The 27,333-nt window shown below is 27.9% G+C and overlaps 1 protein-coding gene across 2 annotated transcripts in view; it reads right to left on the bottom strand.

Annotated features, from left to right (window-relative positions):
- Positions 1–27,333, bottom strand: part of LOC121123448 (probable G-protein coupled receptor No18) — a 208,575-nt gene that overhangs the window by 131,936 nt on the left and 49,306 nt on the right. The window contains exon 1 of one of the 2 annotated variants that reach the window (XM_071890443.1): positions 12,382–16,610. The exons of the other annotated variant lie outside the window; for it this stretch is intronic. The gene's annotated coding sequence lies outside the window, so the exon portion shown is untranslated. Of the gene's footprint in view, positions 1–12,381; positions 16,611–27,333 lie in introns of those variants that run through there. 2 annotated transcript variants of the gene reach the window in all.

Here is a 27,333-nt window from a genome sequence, read left to right as displayed (position 1 = left end):
TATTCCCTGGATGTATAGAGTAGCATTAGAAATAAATCGCGCATTCCAACAAGACCATGCACCAGTCCACAAGGCCAAAAAAGTGCAGGATGTCTTGAACACAAAATGTCGGGATTTTTGACTTGCAAAGAGTCCAGACCTAAAAGCATGTGATTTTTATCTCTAAGGGAGGCCCGAGCATGAGGCCTTACCAAGCATCATTTGTCTGTACTGGTCCATAAGTAGTCCATTATCCCTAATAAACCATTTTCGATATGCAATTGTTAAATTTCACTCTCGTTGATATAATTTTTGGAGTGGAATATATTGAGGAATGCTTTCTTTACGTTATGCATGGATTGTTTAAAAACTTTGCATTCGACTACTGTATTTACCTATAAGTGATTTTGGTAAAAATAATTTTGAAATCCAATGATTTTTCCTTTTTAATTTTTTTGTAAACAATGTAGAAATTAGCTACACAAATATACAAGAGATAAAAAACCCTCAAATAATAACAAACCATTCATGATTTTAGATCCAATCTATAAGTAGCAGTCTTTTGATTAAGGGCATCAACAATTTTAACATGGATGGACATGGGAATTGTCTTAGAACCGATGAAACTTGATTATAACGTTCCAAACTCGGGCTAATTAAAGTTACTGAACGACTGTCAAACCACTTGACTGCAGCTATATTATTTTTTAGCTTGATTTCACCTCTAATCATATCTTTGTCTTTCTTTATAGTTGGCATGTTTTTCTTATCTTTTTTTACAGTTATAATAAAATATAATCCATTTTCGTGTAATTTATTTACTAATTTGGAAGAACTGAAGAAATTATACGAATATAGTATACAGTAAGTATTCCTGAGTTTCTGAGACGGTCCAAGTACAACACTTTTTCCAAGTCCATATTCATTATTTTCTTTCTTCTCAAGGTATATATTAAACTCATAAAGATGTCCAGTTTTGCAGTAGCACCTACAATACCCTTTGAATCCCCACTTTATAGGTTTATTCTTCATATATTGCTTGCCCAACATTTTTCCTTTGAGTTTAGTGATGTGTTTGTCAATTGACAGTTACTGAGCGTACGACATGGCAGATGGAAATACTTCATTTAAATGATCAATCATTGTTCTTACTTTTTAAGCTTTATCCAATTTATATGTTTCTAAGTTATTAGAAAAATGAAGGCTTTGAAGAAAGGACATAAATCAGGTTCTGGTCATTGCATTTTTGATACCCTCTGATGATATAAAATTATCAACACTCCAATCAGATTATAAATTGGATTATTTCCCATAAAGGCACAGATTGATGAACATTTATTTTTTTAGATATTTGATTACGTCTATCATATTTTTGATGCGATAAATAATTTGACATACATAAAGTTTCGAAAAAAAGAGAGATAAAACCGAGATATTTTATATATCATTTTATTATTGACATAAACTTGAAGATTTATAAACCAAGATAAAGTCACACTATATGATTAATTAATAAAAACGAGAATTAATAAGTGAAAAGGCCTTGGTTACAAGAACTATTATACAGCATAAATTTTAAAAGACTGGAATTTTCCATGCACTAGTTAATTAAAATAACCTTAACCAATATTTCATCCTTCGAAAACATTTATGAAAAAGCTGGAGTATAATAGGTATGTGTTTTTTTTGAAAAATTTAAAAAGAAAACCCTTTTCTTAAAAAAATAAATGGATAAGGAAATAAGTGTAGGATATATTGTAAGATAAATATAAAATTACCTCTTAGCTATATTGGCTACAATTAAGTACTTCTATATTTTACTAAAATACATGTTGTGGGCATTCCAATTAATTCAGAAGAAGGAAACCTCCATTTTTAGTTGATATTTCAGAATTTGTATACAAGATTAGCAATAATTATTTAATATTTGCAATACAATGTTTTATAAAAAGTTAATAATGCGAAAACAATATGTTTAATTGTTTTTTTAATTTAAATTGAGGCAAATAAAGTTAATATTTTCTCGAGTAGTTAATTTACATTATGTTTAGAGACTTCAAACAAGATTTATAGGTAAGATGGAGTAATTATAATACAATAATGTTTACTTTGGGGATATTAAAAAAATGTCCTGTTTTTCCGATTATATTTTCTACAAGTTTAAAACAAAAATTGCAAAACAACTCTTAAATTTGTTAATTAAAAAATTAAATTTTTATAATAGAAAAGTTCCACAATACTTATTAACAAAATTTAAATATTTTTTTGCTAACTTTCAGCTAATACTAGTTAAAAAAAGAAAAAAATTAAAAAATATTTTTTACTCATAACTACAATGAAACTTAATTCTGAATTAAATATTCATTTTTCTTCATTCTTTTCCAAATAATACCATCCTTTTTGAATATTTAACGTTCATATTTGTTCCAAAATATATAGATATTTTTTATAACTATTAATACTAAAAATCTACGTTATAACTAAATGTATTCATATTTGATTTATTAAAATAATATTTTGACAATTTTTTTCAAATGCATGAAAGCTAATGTGAAATCAGTGTGTCTTGTATTTGAATTTCATTATCAATTTCAAATAATTAGGAGTATATTTGGTATAAATTGCTGCTTATGAATAAAATAAAATATAAAATTGTTTGCATAAAATTCTACACGGTGAATCATTGTGAATTTATGACATAATATCTTTTACCCATTTATTGGATATAAAATTTGCAATTTTATCTCATCAATTTCTAAGAAGAGATTAAGTTTCATATATTTGATTTTTACTTACTAAATGAACAAAATTGTTACGTTAGGAAAATTAAATCATATATATTTCCATGGAAAAAACAATTAAAAATTTCTTATTTTTTTAGTTAGTTATAGCTGAAATAGATGTTATGTTTCCTCTATTTTAAAAAGAGAGTTTTGTTCTATATTTTGTCACACCACATGGCCTTGTCCTACAATTTGACAAGTCTATTTCATTTTTAGTATTATTGACAAAAATAGGGACTATGCAATAAATACGGCAATGGAAATTTAGTTGAGGTTATATTATTTATCTATTAAATTCTTACGTGAGTTGGATTTATATTTTCATAATTTTGTTTAGTTAGTCTATGCCAAGGTTAATAGAAATACAAGGTTATACCATAATGCGTGCACAACTGATGTTTGACTTCCACCACGCTTTTAATATTCACGTCATAGCAGAAGAGTGGTTGCATGTTTTGTCAAAATCTTTTTTTCTTTCCCAGTAGTCGGTACGATACATTTAATCGAAAATTCTAGCAATAGTAATGTCATACAATATAAGTTGTTGCGTGTTTTGTCAAAACCCCCCAGTCTTCCCCAGCAGTCGGTATAATACATCAGATTGAAAATTCTAGCAAGCCGGATGATATGGTATTCTAACCTTGTATTTCTATTAACCATGGTCTATCCAAGAATTTGAAAAGTTACTTTGATTAAACAAAAGCAAGACGTGATTTGTTACATTAATGTTAAGTAGTTAAACATAATCGAATTGCAGTTATGCTTAATTTGAGGATTCATAAATTATATACAGGCATTATAATAGTCCATTTCTAACTTCTTCTTTTTTTGAATATGATAGCTCTCATTAGGTAAAAATTTACATTTAAAAAAACAGGATCACTGCCAAAATTCAATCAATTTTAAAAACAGTTTGAGACGTAATTAAATGGGTTTAAAGCTGTTGAGTTTTTAATTGCTTTCTTCTTCCATTATCTTCTAAAAGAAGCAAATAATATTTATTTTATTTTACAACTTTTTGTACATTAGTGAAAAAAATAATATTTAAAGTTTTTTCTAAAATTATTATGTTTGATTGAAAATAGAATGGGAAAACTTGGAAACAAAAAGATGTTTATTTTTCAATCACATGCAGGCTGAAGGTACTATTTCTCTCATTTGACGATTTTATTACTTATCAAACAATAATGAAAAAAAAAGTCATAATCACTACGAGTCGTTCAGAACTATGAGAAGAGATCTCCAATTAAAAAAAGAAAGTACATTGAGTATAGAAAACAATACATTATCGAAATTATGTCAATAGTAACAATATTCAATTAATTAAAATAATATTTAGTTTGAATGATATATCTGCCTATCTTTAATTAAACATAAATATTGCGTAATGTTTATGATTAAGAAAATAGAATATTAGCAAATAGACATTCATCTTTCTGTTAAGGGTTTCTCATCAAGCTCCATTAGCTATTTTTGTTTCATTAATAAACTCATTTTAATTTATTTTCTTAAATTGTAATTATTTGTTTAAACTTTTTTTTCTGAAAAATGCTACACAAAAATAGTGAAAGTAGAAGAATATATACATCATGCAAGACTAAATATTATTTTAACTTTATCATAGGGGAAAAATTTTATGGTAGACAAAAAGGGCCTCAGTAGCACATTGGAATTCAATGGAACGAAGACATTTCGATTGGAAGCTTTAAAATGTTTAGGCAAGATAAAAACACTGACTTTCTGAATGTTATGACACTCTTTGTACACCTGGAAGCTAATAAAATCAGACTTGCAGCTCATCCTGTTCTGTAAAATTTCGAACAAGAATAAAGGTCTAGATCATTATTGGGGTTTTAGGTAGTCGTTGATCTGTGAAAGATACCGCCCCTTCTTTGGGTTAAAGGTTTAATAATAAAATTAAACTTTTTCAAAGATAGAAAACATTGTTATAACTGTTTACGTTTTAAACATACAGAAAAAGCTATATCAATAGTAATAATTTTAAGATTGGCGAATATCAAAGGTTCTGAGAACTCAGAACCCTTCAAAAAAGTGGCAGAGTCGTTGACTCAGTTAGGTTTTATGCTGAAACTATAAAAATGAACCCCTTTCTTTCAAAAATGAGAACAAAGGAACAGCTGGATCATCAAACAAAGTTCCCCTGTTCCTTTGACTGTCGATTCTCTGAAAAATATAAGAAACATAAAGTTAATCCTTCCAATTCAACCCCAAAATCCCAATGTTCTCCTTCATATCCATTTTCGGATAAATCATACCCGTCCTCGCTAACTTTGTTCTGCGAAGCTCATAATATTTTGTATTCTCAATTACAGTTTCGTTATGATTCTAACTGCCCGAATGTTTTAATGTCACAACGTTATTAACATTAATCAATATCATCGATGGTCAGAGCTGTAAAAATCTGTTGTAATTAAATATTATTGGGATTTGGAGACTAGGAGTAAATCAATAAACTATTATATTAATTTGTTTCGAACCTCTAATAAACTAGGGATTGCGTATAGAACAGTTATTTTGGATTTTTTGTGGTCAAAATTTATTATTTATTATTCACATAGTGCTGGTTCTAATACTTCCCTTCAGATTTGAAGTTTTATATAAGTAGAATAGGAATTTATTTAGTGATTTCTATAAAAGACTTTCTTCCTCAGTAATGACAAAAACTTTACATTAAGATTACTATAAAACAGCTCAAAAAAGTAAACTAACTTATCTATGATTCGAAGTAATATATGAAAATTTAGTTATAGGTTCTTTTTTGTTTGAGTGGAAGTCCCATAGTTAAAAATTTGAGAATTGTTCATATGAAAGAATTGGTCCAAACATTTAAAAAAATTTGTACGAGCTAAGGACTGACCATACATTTTATTAATTCAGAGAGTAATAATTCGATATATAATTAATTCAACAATATTTTTAGATCAAATAAAATCTTAAAAACAGAGTAAAAAAAATATAGAAAAGCCTAGATATGATCACTTTGGACAAATATACAATGAAAGGGCAACAAAAAGTGCTTAGGTTTTTTGCCGAAATAGAAGTTTTAGTTGATTGCCAATGTATGTAGTAAAGCATAGATCACTTAAAGTCTGGATAGAAGTTAAAACCTTGCAATAATTATTCTCGGAAATAATAATTGTATAAATGAATTATTATTTTTTCTTACAAGTGATGAATCCATTTTGAACGCACCAACAGGAGCATCCAGTTGTCCATTGAAAACCATCACTTTTGAGTTAAGTAGGTCATAGAACTGTAGAAAGACGAAACATTTGGTCGGAAAATTTCATCTTTGGGGTGAAAACTTGATCGAAAAGCAATTAACTTATATGATTCAATTTGTTCAATGAAATAGCTAATTTATTAAGTAGTATTTCATTTTATTCCCTTCAAATCTTACTTTTAATCCCATATTTCCTTTATTAGTGAGTATGAAGGAAATACATTATATGAAATTAGATCAAAGGAATACATTTTTTGAGATAGTATCCTTTGTAGTTCATCATATTTGCATGTAGAGGAGAAGAACGTCTCATGATCAATATGTTTTATCAATAAGTTACTTTACATTAAGTAATTAATATTTTACTTAACGATAAAATAAAATAATTCTTTGAATCACAACAATAATGGTTATAATTGAAAGATTGTGTGATTTTAAAAGTGAATAGTAATCCATTAATTAACAAAATTCAATCATTAAATATTTGGTCAAATACCGATGAATCCGTCAGTTATTTATGCATTTACTAGTAAATACTAATAATACATGTGTTTGACAACAAAATCAAGATCTGCAAGGGATTCAGGCCTCGTATTGAGGCAATTATTTGAGCTAATGGGTCATATATTATATAATCGTTCTGTTGAAAACTATTTATAGATTTTTTTTTTTAATTCTGAAAAAATATGAGGCTGATAATGTACTTTTAGTTGTGTTAATCATTTTTTTTTTTTTTAACATTGCTGGCACTTCCAGCAGAACATTAAGGAACATCAGTAGAAAGTCTGACTGCAATTTCAGCCCTTCACTCGAGTGGTCCCAGCACATTAGTCATAGCAATTAACCCCTTCTGTCATAACGTCATTATAAAAGAATAGTGTGACATGTAAGAATTATCGGGTTAATTTGGGTTTATGGATAAATATTCATGCATTTTAGCCTAGAAATTACCGGAGTTTACCGGTTTCACGATTTTTTTAATCCTGTCAGTTTCAATAACCTTTATATATTTATGTCTAGGAAACTGTAAGTAAATTATTTAATAATATAATCATTATAAAAGTTGTGTTTCTGAAATAATTCTCGGTAGCATTCTTAATTAGTAATAAATTCATTTTGAACATAGATTTTCATATATTATTTGTGTTTTAAATACATTCTAATATTATGCTCATTTCTAACATTTTTTAAATTAAATTATTTTTTTCTTTGGGTGTGTTTCTTATACTCAAAACATTGCAAAAAAGTGATAGAATATTTCTTATTTCACATATTGGTTAACGTATGGCTTCAATCAAATGGGGTTAGACAACATCTCTCACATTCTTTTGAAGGACGTTTCAGAAAATGAGTTTCGGCCAATGGACGATTCTTTGAGAATTAAGGGAGTTTGGGTTGCTTTTTTGGAAATATTTTGTATATAAATGTCGGAGTGAATTTACTTTTTGTTTGCTTCCAAAAAATAAATCATTAAAAATAAGGTAACTACAAGGAAATTCATTATTATAAGTTATAATAAACTTTAGGGTAAAAATTTAAAAATTCAGAGTTAGTTTATTTCATAATAAATATAAAACAATCTGCCTACTATTTCAAACATTTATATATGTATGAAACATAATTACAAATATATATGTTGTGTTGTAATTCTGTTGTATTTGTAACTCCTATCAGCAAATTGTACAAGTTGCCACCTAAAAATGGGAAAAATAATTTGAAATGAAGGATTTACAGTACTTTGGATAAGAATCATGAAATAATTGAGTATTCCATTAATGATTGATTTATTAATGGGGCAATTTTTGACTATTTTACTACAAATTACTAAAATATTAGTGTTTTGTGGTATAGGAGTCAAATACCCATAGCTATATTACTTATAAATATATAACTACTATAGAATTTTAATATATCAAAATGATATGAAAGTATCAATGTATTGTTGTTAATACGAATGCCCAATGTTGTCATAAAATAAATAATTTACAAACAGATAAATTGCAATTTGTACAATCTGCTTGTACAAGTTGTAACTTCTTCAGACATCTGTAAATGTACAAAACATATATATAATAAAACAAAATTGTCTATTTCTACGCCACTTCAAACCCAAATTATTGAAATTAGTTTGAAATTACATTTTTTAGAGTCATTGAAGATTTCCACTGTATATTAGGGGTTCCTTATATATCTATTGTACTTCTGATTATATTATCTGCATCAAATATATTATGCAAATTAAGCTATAATACTTTTTCTGTATAATTTATCACCTTTTACAAATCATACCTCTTTACAGTAATGAAAATCAATGCAGAAAATATATTTACTTATTTATTATCAATTTTATTTTTAGGTATAAATATACTATGTTTCACCTTTTCCAAATAAAACCTTTTTCACAAATTAAAATAATATTAAAAAAGTGATTCAATGAATAAAAAAATGAATTTAAAGGCTTTCTATTCTTTACAATGTTTTATGCGTGAGCGCACTTTTTTCCGAAAACATTTCGCTGATGGACGAATTTCTGAATTACATTTTGCCGAAGGACAATTTGGAGAAATTTAGATAAGCACTTCACATGTAAAACCTGAGCGCCGGTCTTATTTTGGGATATTAGGAGGGTTCCTTGATGCTCAGGGAAGCAACACCAGACGAATCCAACCTGCTTCGGGGCACAACAGCTCATTTACACAACCCATGGGTCGGGATGTATTATATCATATTAGAAGGGATCCTTGGTACTTAAAACCCCTTTCGGCTGTAGATTCGAACTACATTCGAAACAAATACTACTGTGTTTTGTTTATTAAATGATCAATAATGAATATATAAATATTTTGCTGCAAAAGATCACTCATTAATGTACCTATATGAGATATATTGTATATCAACAAAACCTACTTATCATTTTAAATGGAATTAAAATATAAAATCGTATATATTTATAAATTTAATGTAATTTTTGGGGTAATTGCTCCTAATAGACCTTCAGCGAATATGTCTGTTACGCAAAATGTACATTCGGAAAAAATGTTTTTGGCCGATAATCGTAGAACCAATTCATGCAATGTTATGTAAGTATAACTAAAATTATTCAATCCTTTTATTAACAAAGGATTACAATTGTTTATAATCAAATTATTTTTGCTAAGTAAGAATGATTATAAACATGCAATTCTTAAATATCACATTAATGTATATATTATATTACTTCTTTCTCAAGAAATCTTTTTCTTAATAGCATGTACCTATATACATAAATATTATCAATAGGTACTATACTTCTTTTGAAAGAAAAAGACGATAAGGACTATAGGGTATTTGGACGTATTGAGAAAATAATTGTTGTACATAGAGCACTTTGAATCAATATAGAATATAGGGGTTTTTAGTGCCTAGAAATATATTAAGTATAGAGTTGAGTCTCTTTTTATTCTTAAATTCATATAAATTCTAGAAGATGTAAAATAAAGTGTAATCCATCTTTGAAATACCACTTTGGTGGCCTGATAGTTCAACCAATTGTATCATTAGTAACTGTATGTCCAGTCCAGATAAGAATATAAATTTTCTACATAAATAACTTAAAAAAGTGTAAAAATTTGTATTATTCCGATATAAATTCTCCAAATTATTAAAATTTATAATATGAGAGGTTAGCTGGCGAACGCGATTCGTGGTTATTATTCGACTTCTAGCAATTTAATAAGAGCTTACAAAACAATTGCTATAATATAAGTGTTTTATTGATTATGGTTCTTTAAGTGTAATGACTGTACTCCACTCTAAGTTGTAAGAACTGATGTATACTATATGTAAGTATAAATAAATAAAAGAAAAAGATAATTGCCGTTGTCACTATGCCAATTTGAATAATGTTTGAAAGGGAGCAGCTGATATTCAGTCAGCTGTAAACAGCTATTGACGGAAGGAAATAAACATAAATCCTACGCCGTAAATAGGAAGGATATATAGGTGGGTACGCCTCCGATGTCGACTTTCAACTGTACTCAAAGTCCAACAAGGATTCATACTTATAACTATTGAGGAAACTCACTTTGTTACTCTTCGTCTATTTTGATCCAGTGAACTAGTTATTACATAGATGCTATGTCTTCAAGAATTAAATAATAATTAAAACAGCATTGGAAAATAAAATAAAATATGTTTATATTATTAACTTTCTAGGCATGCTTTATACACCCATAACTCATTTTTTAAATTTACAACCTCGGAGTAATTTTTTTCATTATCTTTTAATTTTCTTCTTTAGCTCAAGCAGGAGCTTAAGCCCTTAAACTCTTTTTAATTAATTAAACTTTTCTCGTGAAATGCCTATTATAATCAATTAATTCTTTAGGTAAAAACAGGGACAATACTAAGGCATATATATATATATATATATTATAAATCCTAAATTTGACAAATTCAATTTAAAAATAGTGACAAATAACTTTTTTTTAAGGAAATGTATCCCACTCACATACACACCTGTAATCACGTGCCTAGACAAAGATTAAAATTAAAATAAGGCAATACAACAACAATAGAATAGGACCAAAACGATCGGTTCTACAAATCGGCTGTGATTTCCTCATATTTAATTTTCTGGATATTTTGCATTATTAATTAGCGACCCTTGATCTTTCTCAAACATAAACTTGTTTTCTTTGATTTAGTGGTAAATAAAATTGAAGGAAATTTAATTAATCAATAATTATTTACGAATAAAAAGCTAATTTTCTCATTTTAGAAATTAGGTATCTGGTTGATGTCCTCAATTTTGTTCTACAAAGCTTTGCACATCTAAATTTGTTTTCATTTGCTGTGGTTCCACTCACAAAGGGTTAGAGCCTCTTTATAAAGTCCCTTTTAAAGTTATACAAATGTTGATTAAATATTGCAACATTCAACGGAGTTCTCGAGTAGAATGTATCTCTATCGACAGATTAATGTCCGGAGTTGTTCCGTATGACGTCATTAAGTTATTCAAATACAATTACTTTTCCTTCACTGAACAATTTTTTTAGGTTTTATTTTGATAACTAGAGCTATGAAAATTGTCGAAAATTACTGTCAAGTATATGTTGACAGTAATATTTCTATTCATAAATATACTACGATGAATATTGATTTATTTTATATACAGTAAGCTATTTATCTAAATGGTTTGGATGAATTGTTAAATCCGTAAAAAAACAACAACACATCTTTCAATAAATATACGTAGATTATAATTGAAAATATATGTTTGAACGCCGTGTAGGTAATTATAAAAAAGTAATGCAAAATTTAACTTTTTTCTATAAGTCACATTTACTCGGTATAAACCAAATATCTATTTTTCTTGTGCTTTAATTTCCACCTAGAGCATCACCTACAGGCTATTAACCTTTTATAATTTTTTTTTTTTTAATAAAGCTGACCATTATTCATTTTATATAATTGGATTTATTTGAGGTAATTAATTTATACTAACCTTTGATTTTTTTTCTAAAGAAAATGAGGGGAAAGTTAGATTGATTAGTTATTTTAGATTAAAGAGGAAAATCCCAATAATTTTTTAATCTTTGTTCTCAATGCAGATGTATACATAGTACAATATAAGTCCCATTCAACTTCTTTTTTTTTTTTATCTGTGTACTTTAGTTATGAATATATATCAAAGACCAAATTAAGTTATATGATATATTGAATTAATTATGAAGCTAGAAATAAATATTTAAAATTAAGATATAGTAAATGAAAAAAATGAACTAAAAAACAAGTTCAACAATCATTATCATTCTTTTTCTATTTTATTTGAAGTTATAGGTAGGGGAGATCGGTGACAGCTGTAACACATTTTACTTTTGGTTAAATTATTTGTAGATTGTTTGACGCTAATTTTGATACAATTTATAATACATTGTTGGGTCAACGTTGATAAGTGATAAATAATATACACTTTAATCAAGACAAATGCCAAACTATTATAATTATATATTTAATCCCCTCTAATAGACCATTTTAAGGTGAGTATAGTTTTTTAATGAACAGATTCAATTAAGAAACTGAAGTAATTTATTTTAATTGTAGCAAAAATTAGACTTTGAAAAGAGTGTTATAGAATGTTTTCATGGACCAGTATTTATATTACAGGATCGGTTTAAAGGGAACAGTTTGGATTTTAGAGCAAAACAAAATATTTAAAATCCTATAATCAATTGACTTTTTGACATTTCAAAAATTGAATAGGAATATCCATATAAAATTGGAAAAAAACCCCAATAAAAACACACTATACTTTTAAATAAATATATATTGAATCTAATTAAGTGCAATAACAGTTAAAACAACATTTAGTTATCCTACAACATAATTACTTACATGCTCCTGAAAGTTGTTCAAGTAAAATTTTTTTATATGCTCCAATGCTCCTCACTGAAATATTTTTTCTTACAAAATCGGTTAACTAATTTTAAAATGATATTTCAATGAGATACTTTCGCCCATAACAACGGAAAAAAAAAATTGCAATCATAGAACATACAACATTAATTATAAATGGATGAACGTTCTTGTAATTAATTGAAAATATAAAAGATGTGTAAGATTCCTTAAATAAACAAAAAACATTATTGGATCAAGCAAACACACTCTGCGTTTTTTAAACTGAAGCCAATCACTTCTGTGTAGCCGCTGCCAAACAACGCACAGTTACTGTGTCATTGGCACTTTATATTTGTTGCTACTTAACAACAGCATGTATATGAAGAAAGATCTATGGACCAAGTGGTGGGGAGGAGGAGGAAAGTAAAAAAAAAAATGGGGTCGATAAACTTCCATGAATAAGAAATATACTCCAAAAGGACAAACAAAATATCTTAGTAACTAATGGAGTCATATAATTCCAAATCCAAAAATACTTTTATTTAAAATAATATTATCATTCTTATATACATTGTTAGTATTTCATAGACTTAATCATTTAGAGTATAAAGACACATTGTACAACTTTGTTTCTCATGATGCACGTGCCTCATCGTCTATAGTAGGTACAGTCTTTCATAAAAAAGAAACCATTGTTTGCCATCAATAAGAAGAGCTCAATTTCATTGTTTTCATCCTATATTATTTGGCTCTGAGCATATATATTATATCCTGTTTTTTTTCATTCTGCTTCCTCCCTTTTCTTGATTTTTTTTATGATAGAGAAACTAATCGTATATAACTAGTACTGTTAGATTTATTATTAATGAAAACTAAAAAAACTATTATACTATGGAAAATATCTTTTGATTAGATTTTTTTTTTTTATGAATTGAATTGAACTTTATATATGTAGATATTTACAATCAATATCAAGAAGGCGAATGAATATGTTTTGTTAAATGATAACTATTGATGGCAGGTGTTTAACTCGCATTGTGAAGCACTAAAATGAGAATCACGACCCATCCACATGCATTTTCATTCACAATGTGAAAAGACCGCATCTTTAACCATGACAAATGTGGTATTTTCAAATGAGAGGGAGGGGGAGGAACAAATTATATACTGATGACGTCATCAAGGCCTTCCGGTTATATATATTTTTTTCCTCGGGTGTGGGGAAAGAGCAGGATGTTTGTGCTTTTTGTGACAATAAGCAAGAAGGTTTTTGTGTATGAGTTAGTTACTAAATTTGACAAAAAGTTATTTGAATATTTATTTTTGTTAATTTTTAGTATTAAATTATGTCTATGGAAAAAACTTAATTTGAGCAAACAATCATCAGTTATATAAACAATAAAAAAGAAAACATGTTAAGAGATAAAAAGTTGGGTTGCATCAATTTGAATCGAACCGAGTAGTAAAGAAGCAAATTAAGTTGATCAATTTGAAAAAAAGAACAAACCAAATAGCTATGCATGCAACTTGCTATTTATTAGTTTATATTCAAAAAAATACTTTTAATGAACACTTTTTATATATTTGTAAAAAATGAAAACTCCTGCTATTTTAAAAAATAAACTGAAAAATTTCAATGGGAGGAGTACAGCCTAGCTGTCATGACATTTTATTAGATAAGTTGCAATTAAAGGAAAAAAAATCAACACAAATTCTACTCCACCTAACAAAGACATAGGTAGGAATTACTATAATGTCGATCCTCACTTCTACTCCGAGTCCAACCAGTCCTTACACTCGTAACCTCCACATCACTCTTCATTGTCATCTCCATTATCCATACACTTTATACTTAGATGTTCTCTCCTCAAGAACGAAAAAATAATGATTATAGCTTTGCACAAGAAAAAAACCTGTTGAGGTTGAAACGACTCATGGAACGACGTAGCTCAATGGATAACGCGCTCAGGGAAAAATATTATTATGAACTTAATGTGCGTAGGTTCGCACCACCGTTGTTCTTAGAAAGGGAAATATACCTTACGTATATGGACTTCAAAGAAAAGTACTAAATATTTATTCGTCTGTAATAACATTAAGATCTTTTAATTTGTTACAGGATCGTAGATTTTGTCTAGTATGTCTCATAAGAAATAAAAAGGAACTAATTGGAAATAGTGATTAACTAAAAAATCCCTTATGGACAACCAGGCAAAACACACACACAAAAGATAATGGGCTTAAGTTTTACAAATCAAGTTGTGTCAAATATTGGCCGTAGAGTTTTACATTCATATAGAATGCTGATGAGATGTTGTTTCATGCTCTTTCCTACAAAAGTAGTTAATAATGGGTTCTCAAAACTCTCCATAGAACATGCTTTTCTTTCAGTTAACTGTATGTTTATCTCCCTTTAAAACGTTTTTAATTAATGGTAATGATGATTCACACCACATTTTTCTTATTGATACAACTTTTATCTTAGCTAGCTGCTATCTTAAACAAAGCTCCGTACGAAAAGCATGAGTATACCCAACAAGTTGTCTATTGATTCCATTTTTTCTGTATCTTTTGCACGTTAGAAATTTGTGTAAGCGTCATGATAGGTAAAAGATTATGCCTGCAATTAAGAAGATCATCGAAGAAAGAAACTGGAATTTTCCGGAGAGAAGAGGGAGTTTCTATCGAGGCACCTTTCAATGGTCTTTCCAAATTTACATATGAAAATACTTTGAACAAAGTATTTTTAAGTGTGATTGGCCTCAATTCTTAATGAACCTTATATATTTTCCTTTTTTGGGTATTGTAATAAGTAGAAAGATTGTTTATATATGATGGAAAATAACCCACAATCAGTATCCACTCAAATAGTCTTTAGAATCGGTGCAAGTTTATCAGCTTAAAGTTGATAACTATCAAAACCAAAGACTGATAAGCGAAGAGATTTACCTTTTTCGCCACGCCTTCTTATTGCATCTAAAATGTCTTCCCCTGATAAGTGTTTCTCAGTTTCCCGAATAAATAATGCTAGGCATTCTGGAAGTTCAACGCGAATATAATCGGCTAAGCTGGCATTATCCGGTACTCACTTTTTGTACCTAATAGCCAACACACAGTCCTGACATCTATACAATTCTTGGTAGTACTTAAGCACTTAATCAGTGTCAAATTCACTTGTCTCATATTTTGAACTGTGTTTATGATGAAGGAACTTTATCCCAGGATTGATTCCTTTTCTAAATTGTTCTATCATTCTTTTCCTAACTTCTGATTTCGTATCTCGATAATTGTCATTCAAGGGACCACTAATCAATGGCCTATCTATTATTATCTTCTCCTAGCTTAATAAAATTGATGAGTTTCGTTTCTTTCTTCACTGCATTCCTGCAATTGTATTTTATAGCAATATTTGTTGCATTTGCAAGTCCATATTTCGAATTTCTTCCGACACTTTTTCCCCCATATATATACAAAATCTGGTATTGGGGATCACTGATCTAATTTCCTCACGGCATTCCTCATCCTATAGGACGGATGAATTGAATATCCATCTCCCTTTCGATTTACATTAAGTATTGGTCCGAACTTAGCTTGAATAGACTGATGGTCAGAAATATTATTTGGACTAAGGGTAAATTCGATCGGCCTAAATTATTTGTTCTACATAAGTAAATGTCGAGATGGGAAGATACATCCTTATTGTTCCTTGTTTTAGTCGATAAGGTGTATGAGTCCATTGCTAACAGTTCAGCAAAGTCAACAATTTCTTTTTCTCCATAATTTTACTCAGACTCCTAGAGGCTTTATAATTACCCTTTGTTGTTCCAGTAAATCCTGTTTTTTCAGTCTTAGATTTAAATCTCAGATCACTATAGTACAACAATTACCAATAAATGTATACAGTTAATTACAATAAAATTCAGGGTTATTCTCATCCAGTCCATAAATACCGAAAAAAGCACCAACTTGTTTTATTTGAATGTAACATAGATTACCGCTGGAGTGAGAATATTTCTATAAAGAACTAAAACAATTTTTTGCAAATATGACTACTCCACCACTATTTTCATTTGAATACAATTTGAATATATCATAAAAGTTAGTAATTCCATGAAAACTTTCGATGCTTGTCTATCAACCATTACAACTATATTGGCCAATCTAGCAATAACAAGTACTTTATCAGCTCTGTCTTCCGAGTGTCTGGTATGAGAGAATTAACATTCAATGCACAGATATCTAATTTGATAAAAAAAAAGCTGAATTAATATGGGAAAACTAGCTAAACACCTATCCTGTATATTGCTGATACTTAGTACCACCTTGGCAATGAATACCTTAATAAACTAACTGATCGGTTTTTCTTTTTTTGAGAAAAAGATTCATCACCTGGTTTTTTTGTTCTGAACATAAAACATTATAAAAAGCAGTTCAGATAAATCAATTATAATACTATTTCATAAAAATGGGGACTATCTTTCCAGACAATACGTGGAAGAATAAGGATTCTAGAGAGTAAAAATATATGGCAGGTTAAAAACCTCGTTTAAAAGGCTAAGATAATAATAAACCCTTTTTATGAACATTAATTAAAACACTTAAAACTTCATGATTCCAAATATTTACTTTTTTTTTTGAGAAAATGCCTTGTAAGTACAATGAAAATCACTTTTCCATTAAAATTAAAATAAATAATTCATTTTCTATCACAATGACAAAAATTTGTTTTTAAATGAAAATTTACAACTTTATAATAAAAAAAACATTTAAAAAAAGTTAATATTGTGAAAGTTATTAGAGACTTTTTACTTAAAAATGTATATTAAAATATAAAAGCTTATTGTTACTTTATAAAATATTGCTCTTTGTCTACTACTAAACCCGAATTTTTGTACAAAAAGTTTATTTGCAATTTTTTCGCAGTGAAAGCTATCAGAAACAGCTACAACAATATCTCAATCCTAATATTTATTACTAATTATTTCTTACAAGTGTTATTAATATTCAAAATTGAGTTAAAACTTAAATGGATAAAAGTGAATAATCGTTATATTATAGAAAAATCTAATCAAACAAAGATTTCTGCTTATGTTGCCTGTCAACACAAAACCAAGCTAGAATGATTTTCCTCTAAATACAGAGTGGATTTTTTTTGTATTTTACGACATATTATCGTGAATTTTTATTTTCAAATTGTTCTTACTAATCCTTTAAAAGTGCCGCAAATTGTAATTAACGTAACCAAAATTAGCTACCACTATAAAATAATATGACATTGATAGATTTTATTTATATGGCCATATCGAGGCCAATATTTGCCTCTTAAATCAAATAAAGGTTCTAAATTCTACCCAAAATATTTAAGTATCTTATCTCATTCCAAAGCTCCTTGCTCATCCGTTGAATACAAAATCTATGATTGACACAAATACGTCTGTAAATTATTGGGATGTATTTATTTATGAAATATAAGAATATATTAGGAATTTCTCTGTATCTTACAGATTACTTCTATGTTTACACATCATATATTAAATAAGTTACAGACAACAAACAGTCACATTATATTCAGCTGTCAGTACGTTATTTATATGTATGTTTGCAAAGTAATTTGTTTCACTTAATTATAAAATGAAGAAAGAGTTTAGAAATCAATAATTCATTAAAATTCATCAAAAAGGGTTTCATTTTAATTTCATGATGCTGTTTTTTTTATTAAATATCTTATACCATTAAAATGTGATATGAACCTTTACAAAAATATAATTATCATATTATATAAATTAATGCTAAACTAGGAAAAAATTATTAAAGACAGACATAAAAATAACGCGGCTTATTCATTTATATGTATATATAAATTCATCCAGAAAGGATATTAAGGAGTAAAATTTATGGTTATTTAAAAAATATATTAGGTTAAGTAGAAAGTTATGAATGTTATTTGCTAGATGTCTTTAGTGAACTATATCTTAGGATTAATACATAGCTTTGTGTTTGGTGAAACCAGTTGTGTGTTACAGCGTTCCAGAATGGAACTAAAAAAGAGAAAATTTGATACATTCTTCAGTATCTTTACAACCAAGGTGAAAGGGCAGATTAGGGGGACAAAAAAAATCCACTGTTTATGAACCCAATACAAAATTCGTGGTTCCAACGATTATGTTCTTGTACTATAGACGTCGAAATTTCTATAAAATAATGGATCAGAATATATACAATAAATATTTAGAAACAACATTAATTGGACAATGAACTTAATTTTTTAATTTAATTTTCAATAAAACATTCCTAAATAGATTAGCAATATGTAAAATTCCAATGAGGTTTTTTTCTTTCTCCTAATGTAATTTATTACTAAATATATATTATGTTTAAATAATAATTGTATCAAATCTCTCATTATATGAAGTAGTGAGGAAATCTTTTTGTCCATTTGTTTATTGAATAATTTACTAACCACTTTAATAACATTCCCATAAATTTTAAATAAAGATTGGTATAAACATACGTTCTCTCAAGTAAGAAGTAAAATATAACTTTAATCGAAAAGGGCAAAGATGACGCTTTACTAAATAGTTTATTCCAAAAATGGTTGAATAAAAGACATAAGCCATATTATTTATGAAACAATCTGTCAAGTTAACATCCGTTACAATATCGGAGTTGATGGTACACACAACATTTTTGATAACGCAAGCTACACATAGTTGGCATCTCCCTTTTATAAATATAGCTCAAACTTTTTTACTATTAATGTAAAATGATCACAAATCTTTCTAAACGCTTGGAGTATAATGCCCATATAATAAAAGCCTCCGAATGTCTTAAATGTCGGCTTAGCTAAAATTTCACATAGTTTAATTTAAAAATCGTTCAAATGAATTTTCCAATAGTTGTTGTATTCCCATAACTTTCTATTCAATATAAATTCAGAGATTTCTATAGAAAAACAAATTCATCACACCCACCTCCCAAAAGATTAATTGATTATGGACATTTTGGTGGTTTAATATCTATTTTTAATATTTTCAAGTAGAAATTTTCCAAAAATGATATCTCCCTTGCAATTCTGTTTTTGAAAGGTGTAACACGGAAGAGGGGTGATACTTCAGGAGTATTATAATATTACATGCCCTGATCCTATCTCATACTTTTAAATTGAAAGAAGAGAAACAAGAAGTGTTTTTCTTAATTTTCTTTCCCTTTCATTTTGCGATTTCCTTCGCCTATCAAAGATTCCCAGAGCTGTAACTTTCACTTTAATTTAAAATGAGACCAAACCTTTTAAATGAGCCCGTTATAAGTAATGATGATTTCTGGTTTTTTTCTTCATGCAACAGCACATTAGATAATTTAAAGAATGAAAACAACACCTAAACAGGTCCATCTTTGTGATCTATTTCTTGTATTAGCCCATCAAGGCATATAATAAAAAGTATTGGGTACAGAGAATCCCCTGACGAACACCCCTTATGTTCAAAAAATATTTGAATTGGTTTTTGGATTTAATTATTGTACAAGTACACGCTAAGGTAATTACAACCATATGAATTATGATATCTCCAAATCCTTTTTGTTACAGCGTTTTTATTATGAACTCATGAGACACAGTATAAAAGGCCTTCGAAAAATATACTGGCATCACTGTTAGACTCGACAAGAGTCTGTAACGTAAAAGGGACACTGTCCATGATCTTGTTTTTCCAAAATTGTAATCCATGTATAACTTTTCCTAAAACTTTGTTTATGCGATTTGTGACTAAATGTAGAGTTAATGTATTATAATAAATCATCAAACATGGCTTTTAGAAGGCTTTTCAGAAGTATTTATATTGATTTTAATACATTAGTATGAGGTTTATAGTAAACCCATGGTAAAATGCAGCAAATTTTTGAAAACTCAGTATATCTTCATGTCGAATTCAGGTCACTTTTTAAACAATAAAAAGTAATTCAAAATCATGAAGGAGAAAATAATAGAAGTAAGATACTTTCATTTTCACCGGCCATTCCATATTTGAGGTAATCAAAATCACTAATATATTCAAGTGGACTTTTTATAACGTTTAAAATCGGCTGAGGGACGGCGAAGACCTAAACAACCGACCACAGAGGAGCAGACTAGCCAAGTTAAGTTCCAAGGATGTAGAAGCAGCCTTCAAGTTAAATCTTAATTTGAAGATGACGACTTTTGCCAAGGAAAGGAAGAAGGTGTTATCGGCCACTGTCTCAATAACTTTGGAAAAGGCTAGTGGTAAGTCTCTCAGACATGAGGAAAGGCCTCTTCTAACTCAACAACTACAAAAATTCCGGTAGGAGTGTTGTAAGCCCCTTCTTAATAGCTTGAAGTACAATCTTGGACGAATTCACATCTTTTTTGATGTAACACACAGTCGATGTGATTATTTCCTACATTTTTATTTTTATTATGAGTTGAACTAAACGCCCTTGAGATTTTATCCTTTTTATAAAAACTTTTTATACAATTTTTAACTTATACCTTATTTTTTTTAATATTACACGTACGCTCTGTTGTTTTTTTATTTCTTAGTTTAAGTTTCAAAAATGACTTACTTTTTTAGCGTAGATGCAAGCATACATGAGATCATACTGATTTCTAGACTTAGCTTCATCAATACAGATATTATTTATAATATTGAAGGTATGCAAATAAATATTTATTCATTATAATGTTGAATGTTTGGTCTTTTGTAAACAATACATAAAAGGCAAAGTCCATTAATAATAATCATCAATCGTCATTAACAAATTTGAGAAAAACTGATACATATCCCAACTTTGTATACTTCAATTAAAATTTTCCTAATATTTATATACAAATATGTATATAATTTTTTTTAAATTATAGCAAATTATTTGAATCAATTAATTAGTTATTAAATAGTCATGAACTGTAAAATGTAAACAAACTTTTATTATAATTGATTGATTTTATTAATTTTGATTTTGGGTAAATATATTTTATTTGTTGGCGCATAAGACTGACTTTGATAAAAATTATAAATGTGGTTTTCATCCTGCAGTCGAAAATGTTGTTGCATGGTGTAATAAACTTATTTATTTTTAATGTAAAATTACATAGATATGTGATTTTACATTTTCAAACTAAATTATGAGTTCAAGTACAGTTTGACCGTTACTTTAATGAAAGGATTTCAAAAAACTAATGTCTCACAAATTCAGTTGAGTTAAGGGATATTTAAATATATTTATCGGAGGAAAGTACGGATATTTTATTTTCTAAAAATACGAAAAAGTATTTTTTCTTAATAAAAAAAAATGAAAGCAACACTTTTTCCCAAAAATATTTAATTAAATTTTTTAATTTACATTATTATCGACAACCAATAAGTGGTCAATGTGGCCATTTTTGAAAGTTATTTTACCTGTAATTGAAATATCTTATCTGAAGAATCACTGTAATTAACTTGTTTACAAGTAACTTTTTAACAGTCCTTCATACACTTGATTACTTTTTTAAAGTTATATACGTTAAAAAAATTATAAGTCTGTAAAATACACAATTGTCACAATGGCAAAAAAAAAAAAAAAAAAAAAAAAAAAAAATGAAGAACATTTTTGGATGTAATTTATCAAAATCATAGGAAATTAGAAAAAAATTATACATAGGTAAGTATATAGTTGCCAAATGGTCGTACATTTGCTATTGTTTGTAGTAGGATGTCAAAATATTTTATAATGAGAAAAATAAAATAATTTTTTTGTGTTAAACCCATATAAAATATCTTTAAATTTTGAAAATATGGTTGATTTTTGTAATTATCTTTTATTTCCTCTCACGACTATTTGCATCTGCTCTAATAAAAATGTATAACCGACAAGCTGCCCTCCTCCAAACATTCGTCAAATTATCTGGATTACCACGTTACTTTTCAGTTTCTTTTATTTTTACGTACAAGCTGAGTATATTTTATACATCACTGGGATAGTGCTATCAATCTTGCATATGAACTCATCCAATTGTTGAAAAACACAGAAACTTTCATCCAAAAATTAGTAGCTCAATTTTTTATTCACTACTTTACAAGTAAAGAAACATTAAGTCGTGTAAAAATTTCAGAGGTGAATGGTCGTTTGTCACACTTACTACAATGTTTCGAATTACTGCAAATCCATTTTAAATTTAATGCATTTTTATATAAATTTTAAATTCTTTCTCTTCACAATGACTTCTATTGTATGTATGTTTTATATTTCTTCAATAAAATATATTATTTTGAATTGACCAGTTATGGCATTTTGGTTCTGATCCCAAGATATTCACTACCCGATATAAACAACATGTGTTCCTCTATAGTACATTTTATATATAATAATATTGTTTATTTTTTTCCAATTATCTATCATCTAAAGCTTTAAATATAAATTATAATGATATTTTAATTTTTACGGAAGGGTGTTAGCCTTTTAACTAATTTAATATATTGTTTTTTAATAATTTTCTCTTTTTTTCCAGTAACACACTTCCTTTGTCATCATAATAAATGATATTTAAACACGATAGTTATTATTCAAACCATAGCTTAATCTTAGGACAACTAAAGAGAAGGGCATCAAGCTTAGGTTTGTGTGTGCACAAGAGTGGAAATAAATATAACACAAGAAGAGAAGAGTTATTATTACAATTAAATATATACACGACGTATTTTTGTATGCCTATTGATATTTAATATTATTTAAAAATAATATAAGAAAATATAATTATGCGTTGAGTAAATATTTAAATATTTCGTACATTTGAACGAACAAGAAAATTTCAAAGTTTTCCCAATTTGAAGGATTATCGTGAATAATGCTTCTTTTATTATTTCTTACGTGACTATTAATATAAGACGAAAAATTTTTTTTTTTTAAATTAAAAAATTGTAAAACAAATTCTTCAATGGAATAATTACATTTTAAAAAGAAAAGATTTTCTAAGTCATTGGTTTCTTAATCTTTAGAAGAATGAACTAAAAAAAAACCAACTTTAAATTGATTAAACATTTCTTAAAAATATTATTGTCTACAATTAAATTGAATGCACTATATATAAAAAATCTAAGTGTATGAATGAGCTTGCTAGGACTAATGAAGCCTCCTCTTGAAACCATATCCAAATAGTCTTCTCTATTCTCAAATATTTGTAGAGTTGGTGATAATCTGTTCGTATTTTTTTTTCTTTTGAAAGTAATATTTCTATACTACTAGACCAATTTTTTTCTTTGATAGAGTAGGAAATATATCCACAGTCAAAATTTACCAAATTTTTGCTTATAAAATCAAAAGTATCTTAAAAAAATTGGAATAACATAATATTTCTGTTAAAAGTTCACATTTTACTTTTTTTCTTGGCAAGTTATGATATCAGTTTCTTCATTTAAATTATGAATTTCTTTTATCGACAAGGTATTGTATTGTATTAAGTTATTTATAAGAATGTTTTTTTTAGATTCTATAATTTGATTAACACCAATATAAAAATTGCATCTTGGTTTTCATCTATAATTCACAAAACGTGTTTCTAATGTATCCAACTGAACTTTTCCAGTCATAAAATATTCAAAATTTTTTTCTTCTAGTAAGTATATTGCTAATTCAGCAAGTGCCCAAGCATTCTTTGCCAGGGTAAACAGGATTTTTTTAAGATACATGAAGATAAATCCTCCGTTGACCAATTTTTGATCCATAAAAAAATGTTTCTTAATAAATCAATTTGTTCATCATTAATATTATATTTATAGGAAATTTTGCAGATCCCGATTTTTATTCTCAGAGTATTTTGTTATGATATTTGTAATATTTATTAATTTGCGAATTATGGTACAAAATTAGATAGTATCATACACATTACTGATATTAAAGGACTATCTTTTAGCCATTAAAAGTGCTGTCGTGAAAAATTGGATCACATAATTTAACATTCATTTTTTCCATATTATTTGCTTTTTTAGTTAATCATTAACTAAAAACATTAGACTTTTCCCCTTTCTATATCAAAAAGATTTTTATTATGACTCTAGTGTGGGTTGAGAATTGATTCTCCTTCTTTAAACAGTGAACAAAGGATTGTTGTGTTTTGTTCAGAATTATTTCTAATATTTTTTCAACTATGTACTATCTCAAAAATTAAATAAATACGTCAATTACATATAAGAAGATTAATAAAGATTTTTTTTGCTTTCCCTTTCAATATAAAGTTTTCATCATTGATCTATTTGTAGGATGATTGTCAAAAGATATACTGACTAAATCAAATCCTACTTACATTAATCCCTTGATGGCATTTTTAAAAATATTCCATTGAAATTTTGGAGAAATTTGATAAACAGAAAGGGAAGAGATCATGCTTCAAAAGGCAATGTAATATGTAAAATCATAATGGCTAATATAACTTTCGTTATTTGTCCATTTTCGAGACCATAAATCTTTCCTCCACTATATTTCATTCTTTGACTTGTATACTTTAGAAAGTAAACATTGCTAAATATTTAATATATACAGATACATTAATACTCAAAGAATAAATATACCTTCATCAATCATAATTTGAATATGACGCTGTTGTGAAGTTAATGATTGAATGTGCTTTTTTAAACAATAAAATACACTTTGACTACGTCAAAGCTCTACAGTCATTTTCCTTGTGATGTTACGTAGATATAATATCGAGCGAATAAAATACAATCTTGACGTAATCCATTCCCGATATCAAAAAGGAAATTGCATTTGCCAAATTTTGGAAGTTCCAAGAAGAAATGACGAATAGGGACGATTACTTGGGGGTTTCATTGCCCCGAGGATTTGCTTTATAAAAAAGGATATCTAAAGTTGAGGCTTTTCATCATTCATGAAAGATTATAACCATATGGTTGAATGGAGAAGCTTCTTTCCAAAATTTTAAATACAAAGAATATCTACAGTGGAAGATACTTTAGATAGTTTTCTTTCTTGACTGAGGTATTTGGTTTCATTGTTATTAATTTTGTTTCCTCTATATACTTTATAAATCTTTACTTATGTTTTGATTTTTTTACAGCACAATATACACAGATCGAGCGAGCAATTCCGGAACATATAAAAGCTTGTAAATTGCCAAAAGACCTTGAAACTATATAAATAAAAAATGCAATATGTTTCCAAAAATGAGTGAAAACATGCTTTATCTCTGTATGTGTCCAAAAATAACCCTCTATCGTTACATAATATAAGGACAGGGAAAGATTACCTTCGTTTTTAAGTGTATCTTCTTCATTATTGTTCAAATCAGATCATAAAAAACTGTTTTTAAAGGTGTGAATGTATACTACAAATGCTTTCGGACAGTATTGAGCTTGTCCGGCTCAGTTGTGAATTATCGTGCATTGAGTTTGGAGGTCTCTAAGGAAAAAAATCGCCATACCTTACATTTTACTAACAGAAAGGGAAAAGCGTACCATGTATACAAGACTAATACTCTTTTAGTTTGTGTTACGCAACAGATATTCCATCAATTTTGCTCTGGTGTAGTGGAGATAAACGATGCAGACCTGTCGTCGAAAATGTCAATAAAATCATGGAAAATATCGAGATAGACGATCATGCTAGCAGTCGTAGAATCGCCCAGGACCTGAACTTCATTTTGAACCATTTAGAAAAGGCTGGATGCAAAAATAAACTCAATGTTTCGATGCCACAAGATCTGACGCAAAAAAATATCATATACCAAATTTCCATCTAGGAATCGTTGCTGAATCAAAAATCAATCAATCTATATCTGAAGTGGAGTAGGACTTTATATGAAAAATGGCTCATTTACGTCAATACCTAGTGTGAAAAATTATAAATGAGCCAACGTAGCAGCTTTGACAGTGCCCAAGCAAGGATTGACTACCAGTAAGGTGATGCTGTGTGTTTGGTGGGATTGTCAGGGAAAAATTTACTATGAGCTGCCCCTCCCCCTATGGTTAAACACTCAATTATGCACTTTACTTTGAACAATTCGGCTATTTAAAGCTGACAATCGAACAGATAACAAGAATGATAGAACTAAGCAAAATGCACAATCAATATATATTTATTCCTATAAGACAATAACTACAGAAAAAGGATAGTAATCGAAAATTTTAAAAGGAGAAATTATTTTGAAAATAACTAGATAGTAAGATTTTGTCAATAACATATTCTTTTTAAAAATGTATTTTGAAAGAAATTTCTTTTATAAATCACCTTGTTTTTAAAAAATACAACATAGTTACAGAAATGTAAATATATATGAGTCATTCCATGAGAAATTTTCACCTGGAAATATTTTAGAATAGAATTTGTTACGTGGTATTATTGAGAGTAGACCAGCTCCGAAATAAAATTTTGGATCCGTATTTCTATCCAAATCTGAGTTATTTTATATATAAATCAGAATCATAAATTTATTTTTATACTGGAAAAAATAAAAAATCTCTTTATATAGCAAAATATAATAAATTTACAATAAATACTATATAAATGAAGTAATGATTTTTATATACCACTTATTACTCCTAATTTCACAGCTTTTCCAGTGTAAAATTTAAAAAAAAATGATAAAAGTCTTTACGTTAAATAGTTCAATAAAAACAAAAAAATAAGTCATGATTAACTTTTTTTTCGTAACAACAAAAAATAAATCAATTTATATCATCCGTTTTGTTTAACTAATGTATAGCTTTTTAATTATTTAGGTATTTTACCTACTTTCTGTCACTTTATCTTATTATCTATCGTTATCAAATATCCATTAAAATTCTAATTTATTCCTCTGTAAGACTTCAAAACGAAGAGTTAAATTAAGATACAAATCCTATATTTTATTTCTTAGATCCTCTACTGTTAATACTACAAACCAAATTTAGTTTAAATCCCTTTCTTCTTGAAATTTTTTCAGATAATCACCCATAAATATATTTA

The sequence above is a fragment of the Lepeophtheirus salmonis genome, chromosome 8 (assembly GCF_016086655.4).
Source record: "Lepeophtheirus salmonis chromosome 8, UVic_Lsal_1.4, whole genome shotgun sequence".
Lineage (NCBI taxonomy): Eukaryota > Metazoa > Arthropoda > Copepoda > Siphonostomatoida > Caligidae > Lepeophtheirus > Lepeophtheirus salmonis.
The sequence above is the reverse complement of the archived record's forward strand: the minus strand, read 5'-3'. Positions and strand labels throughout refer to the sequence as shown.